This window comes from Lethenteron reissneri, chromosome 6 (genome assembly GCF_015708825.2).
Source record: "Lethenteron reissneri isolate LAM-NWPU_2019-01 chromosome 6, ASM1570882v1, whole genome shotgun sequence".
Taxonomy (NCBI): domain Eukaryota; kingdom Metazoa; phylum Chordata; class Hyperoartia; order Petromyzontiformes; family Petromyzontidae; genus Lethenteron; species Lethenteron reissneri.
In genome coordinates, this window is record NC_083784.1 from 9,085,421 (window position 1) to 9,091,420 (window position 6,000).

The following is a 6,000-nucleotide window of genomic DNA, read 5'->3' on the forward strand; positions in this document are numbered from 1 at the left end:
ATATGACTGGCCGATGCACCACCTGTGTTCCCTACTGTGCCAACTTGCTGTGTTTCAGCCGCCCGACGCTCCGTTCATGGCTGTGAACGTCGTTCCTCTACCCTCAGTTGTTGAGGGAGGGCGACTGCCTCAAACTGCCCAGTAGCATGCTTCATGAGCCTCTTCTACAGAGGCCGATCGTGACACCGCTGGTACCAGTCATCGGCAAGTCCACTCAGCTTCACATCCTTTTATACCACGTCACTCCATCTCTTTTCAAGCCAATACTGCACATATTTAGACACCTCTATCCGGCCGAACAAAAGCTGTTTAGGTATGCAGTGGCTGGGCATGCGGGCTACATGACCCAGCCAATGCAGCCTTGCCTGCCGGAGATCACTGATGAGACTTTGTCCAGATCTTTCAAAGATTTGTGAGCTCCTCACACCATCCAGCCTGATCAAATTCAGGATAGATAGTAGCAAGGCCAGCCTAAATTATTCTAACCGATGAAGATGTCCCATTAGGGGTGTCAATGTTTCGCAAGCACAGAAGAGGGAGGGCATGACCATGGCCGAGAAGACCCGAAGCTTTATGTGGAGCAAAAGACCAGGCAGCTTCCACACAACGTTAAGCAGCCGATGGAAATATAATGCCGCTCGACTGATTCAGAGTGAGACCTCCACTGTCAAACCGGAGCTGGTCATAAGCACACTGCCGAGATATGGAATACTCTCCACTCTGTCTATAACTGCCCTATCAACAATAGGGAGTTAAGGAGGTGGCGTGTTTAATGGCACGAAATACCCAGGAAGGTGCTTTGTTTTTGAGGGGCTGATGGTAAGTCCCCAACTCTTAGTTGCACCTTCTATGGTCGGCAGCAGGGCCTCCAACTCCTCCTCTGAGTGAGCAGCAATTACCAGATCATCAGCATACATAACATGGTTGACTAATACGGAGCCATCCTTTGACCACACCTGGGCATCGGTCAGCCTACCATTCTCTCTGTACCAGATGGAGATTCCTCTGGTACAGCCAAAGAAGGCTTAACAAACTACGTGGTGGAAAAATATGTTAAATAATGTGGGAGCCAGAGGACATCCCTGTCGCATCCCAAGGTGAACAGGGAATGGCTCCGACTCCCAGCCAGGCCGGCATACCATCATGAAGGTCCTTAAGCAGAGAGTCAGGGACTCCGAAAACACGAAAAACAACCCAGAGCCCGGGCCTATTGATGGTATCATTGGCCTTGACTAGGTCAATAAAGGAGAGATGTAGGTCCTGTTGGAATTCCCTACACCTCTGCTGTAGCAGCCGGACAGAACATATGACATCTCTACAGGACCGCCCTGGCCTGAATCCACATTGGGACTGCACAAACCTCTCCTCAGCATGCCTGGCAAGACGATGTTCAATAATCGTTGCCATGACCTTTCCTGGCACACTGAGGAGGAAGATGCCCCTGTAATTGTTACAGTATGTGTGGTCCCGCTTCTTCAAGAGGAGAAGACCACCAAGGCATCTTTCCAATCCTGCGGAACCAGTCCAGTGGTCCAGCCTGTTATTATGATGTCATATAGGGCAGTCTGCACATGAACGCCACCCTCCCTCAGCATAAGCAGAGTAAACAAAGATTGAACCATTTGGTTCTTAAAGTGTTTCTTGAGAAGTAAAAAAATCACCTGTCCAAAAGAAAACAGAAAAAAGTCGTTCATATGTCTAGTAATGTATTTTAATATTAAGTTCTCTGTGAATGAGAATGTTGTTAATATTGATTATGGCTGGGCCTGAATATCCTGTTAGTTGGCTGCACGCAATGAAGGTAAATCAATATGTCACCAGGATCCACTGCAGATGTCATTGTGAAATCACAGGATTTGAGAATACAACTACAATCATCTATCACGGATTGATCTCGCGCCATGTATATTGACGTTGCATTTTATTGGGCTGGTCTTACAGGTACAGTGATTGCTGTACTAGAACGCAATCATTCATTTCAAATAGCGCAAAGTCAAAACAGCAGTTTCATTGTGCAAATTGTCAGCGCATGTGTTCCAACCACATGTACAAATTACAAAACCACACAAATCACCAACCTGAGTGCTTGCTGCACTTCCGGGTGCAACGGTTGTGGTTGTTGCAGTATTCGCAGTGGTCGACTGCAGTGCAGACAAATGGACAAAAACAACAACAACCGTCATTCGCTACTAGGTGGCAGTGACGTCACCACGGTGCTTGTGCCAGGCTAAGTGCACTGGAAGGCCACGTGAAGTGTTGAACGCCCGCTGGCAGGAGGTCATGGGACAGATCCAGGTGCCATGCATTGACTGACTGATATGACTGGCCGATGCACCACCTGTGTTCCCTACTGTGCCAACTTGCTGTATTTCAGCCGCCCGACGCTCCGTTCATGGCTGTGAACGTCGCTCCTCTACCCTCAGTTGTTGAGGGAGGGCGACTGCCTCAAACTGCCCAGTAGCATGCTTCATGAGCCTCTTCTACAGAGGCCGATCGTGACACCGCTGGTACCAGTCATCGGCAAGTCCACTCAGCTTCACATCCTTTTATACCACATCACTCCATCTCTTTTCAAGCCAATACTGCACATATTTAGCCACCTCTATCCGGCCGAACAAAAGCTGTTTAGGTATGCTGTGGCTGGGCATGCGGGCTACATGACCCAGCCAATGCAGCCTTGCCTGCCGGAGATCACCGATGGGACTTTGTCCAGATCTTTCAAAGATTTGTGAGCTCCTCACACCATCCAGCCTGATTAAATTCAGGATAGATAGTAGCAAGGCCAGCCTAAATTATTCTAACCGATGAAGATGTCCCATTAGGGGTGTCAATGTTTCGCAAGCTCAGAAGAGGGAGGGCATGACCATGGCCGAGAAGACCCGAAGCTTCATGTGGAGCAACAGACCAGGCAGCTTCCACATAACGTTAAGCAGCCGATGGAAATATAATGCCGCTCGACTGATTCAGAGTGAGACCTCCACTGTCAAACCGGAGCTGGTCATAAGCACACTGCCGAGATATGGAATACTCTCCACTCTGTTTATAACTGCCCTATCACCAATGGGGAGTTAAGGAGGTGGCGTGTTTGATGGCACTAAATACCCAGGAAGGTGCTTTGTTTTGGAGGGGCTGATGGTAAGTCCCCAACTCTTAGTTGCACGTTCTAGGGTCAGCAGCAGTGCCTCCAACTCCTCCTCTGAGTGAGCAGCAATTACCAGATCATCAGCATACATAACATGGTTGACTAATACGGAACCATCCTTTGACCACACCTGTGCATCGATCAGCCTACCATTCTCTCTGTACCAGATGGAGATTCCTCTGGTACAGCCAAAGAAGGCTTAACAAACTACGTGGTCGAAAAATATGTTAAATAATGTGGGAGCCAGAGGACATCCCTGTCGCATCCCAAGGTGAACAGGGAATGGCTCCGACTCCCAGCCAGGCCGGCACACCATCATGAAGGTCCTTAAGCAGAGAGTCAGGGACTCCGAAAACACGAAAAACAACCCAGAGCCCGGGCCTATTGATGGTATCATTGGCCTTGACTGGATCAATAAAGGAGAGATGTAGGTCCTGTTGGAATTCCCTACACCTCTGCTGTAGCAGCCGGACAGAACATATGGCATCTCTACAGGACCGCCCTGGCCTGAATCCAAATTGGAACTGCACAAACCTCTCCTCAGCATGCCTGGCAAGACAATGTTCAATAATCTTTGCCATGACCTTTCCTGGCACACTGAGGAGGAAGATGCCCCTGTAATTGTTACAGTATGTGTGGTCCCCCTTCTTCAAGAGGAGAAGACCACCAGGGCATCATTCCAATCCTGCGGAACCAGTCCAGTGGTCCAGCCTGTTATTATGATGTCATATAGGGCAGTCTGCACATGAACGCCACCCTCCCTCAGCATAAGCAGAGTAAACAAAGATTGAACCATTTGGTTCTCAAAGTGTTTCTTGAGAAGTAAAAAAATCACCTGTCCAAAAGAAAACAGAAAAAAGTCGTTCATATGTCTAGTAATGTATTTTAATATTAAGTTCTCTGTGAATGAGAATGTTGTTAATATTGATTATGGCTGGGCCTGAATATCCTGTTAGTTGGCTGCACGCAATGAAGGTAAATCAAGATGTCACCAGGATCCACTGCAGATGTCATTGTGAAATCACAGGATTTGAGAATACAACTACAATCATCTATCACGGATTGATCTCGCGCCATGTATATTGACGTTGCATTTTATTGGGCTGGTCTTACAGGTACAGTGATTGCTGTACTAGAACGCAATCATTCATTTCAAATAGCGCAAAGTCAAAACAGCAGTTTTATTGTGCAAATTGTCAGCGCATGTGTTCCAACCACATGTACAAATTCCCAAACCACACAAATCACCAACCTGAGTGCTTGCTGCACTTCCGGGTGCAACGGTTGTGGTTGTTGCAGTATTCGCAGTGGTCGACTGCAGTGCAGACAAATGGACAAAAACAACAACAACCGTCATTCGCTACTAGGTGGCGGTGACGTCACCACGGTGCTTGTGCCAGGCTAAGTGCACTGGATGGCCACGTGAAGTGTTGAACGCCCGCTGGCAGGAGGTCATGGGACAGATCCAGGTGCCATGCATTGACCGACTGATATGACTGGCCGATGCACCACCTGTGTTCCCTACTGTGCCCACTTGCTGTGTTTTAGCCGCCCGACGCTCCACTCATTGCTATGAACGTCGCTCCTCTACCCTCCGATGTTGATGGAGGGCGACTGCCTCCAACTGCCCAGTAGCATGCTTCATAAGCCTCCTCCACGGATGCTGATTGTGACACTGCTGGTAGCAGTCATCGGCAAGTACACTCAGCTTCACATCCTTTTATACTACATCACTCCATCTCTTTTCTAGCCAATACTGCACATATTTAGCCACCTCTGTGCGGCCGAACAAAAGCTGTTTAGGTTTGCGGTGGCTGGGCATGCGAGCTACATGACACAGCCAATGCATCCTTGCCTGCCGGAGGAGCTCACCGATGGGACTTTGTCCAGATCTTTCAAAAATTGGTGAGCTCCTCACTCCATCCAGCCTGATTAAAGCCAGGATGGATAGTAGGCAGGCCAGCCTAAATTATTCTAACCGATGAAAATGTTCCATTAGGGATGGAAATTCCTCTGGTACAGCTAAAGATGGCTTCACAAACTACGTGGTCGAAAAATATGTTAAATAATGTGGGAGCCAGAGGACATCCCTGTCGCACCCGAAGGTGAACAGAGAATGCCTCCGAATCCGAGCCATGTAGTTTTACCCAGGCCGGCATACCATCATGAAGGTCCTTAAGCAGAGAGTCAGGGACTCCGAAAACACGAAGAACAACCCAGAGCCCGGGCCTATTGATGGTATCATTGGCCTTGACTAGGTCAATAAAGAAGAGATTGTAGGTCCTGTTGGAATTCCCTACACCTCTGCTGTAGCAGACGGACAGAACCTATGGCATCTCTGCAGGACCGCCCTGGCCTGAATCCACATTGGCGCTGCGCAAACTTCTCCTCAACATGCCTGGCAAGATGATGTTCAATAATCTTTGCCAGGACCTTTCCTGGCACACTGAGGAGGAAGATGCCCCTGTAGTTGTTAAAGTATGTGTGGTCCCCCTTATCATGATGTAATATAGGGCAGTCTGCACATTAACGCCACCCTCCCTCAGCATAAGCAGAGTAAACAAAGATTTAACCATTTGGTTCTGAAAGTGTTTCTTTAGAAGTTTAAAAATCACCTGTCCAAAAGAAAACAGACAAAAATCTAGTAATGTATTTGAAAGTCAGTTTTTCTGTGAATTCGAATGTTGTTAATATTGATTATGGCTGGGCAGAATATCCTTTAAGTTTCCTACCTGCCCCTAAGGTAAATCAAGATGTCATCAAGATGCAATTGAGATGTTATTGTGAAATCACAATATTTGAGGATATGACTACAATGATCTATCACAGATTGATTGTACGCCATCTGCATTGTCTTT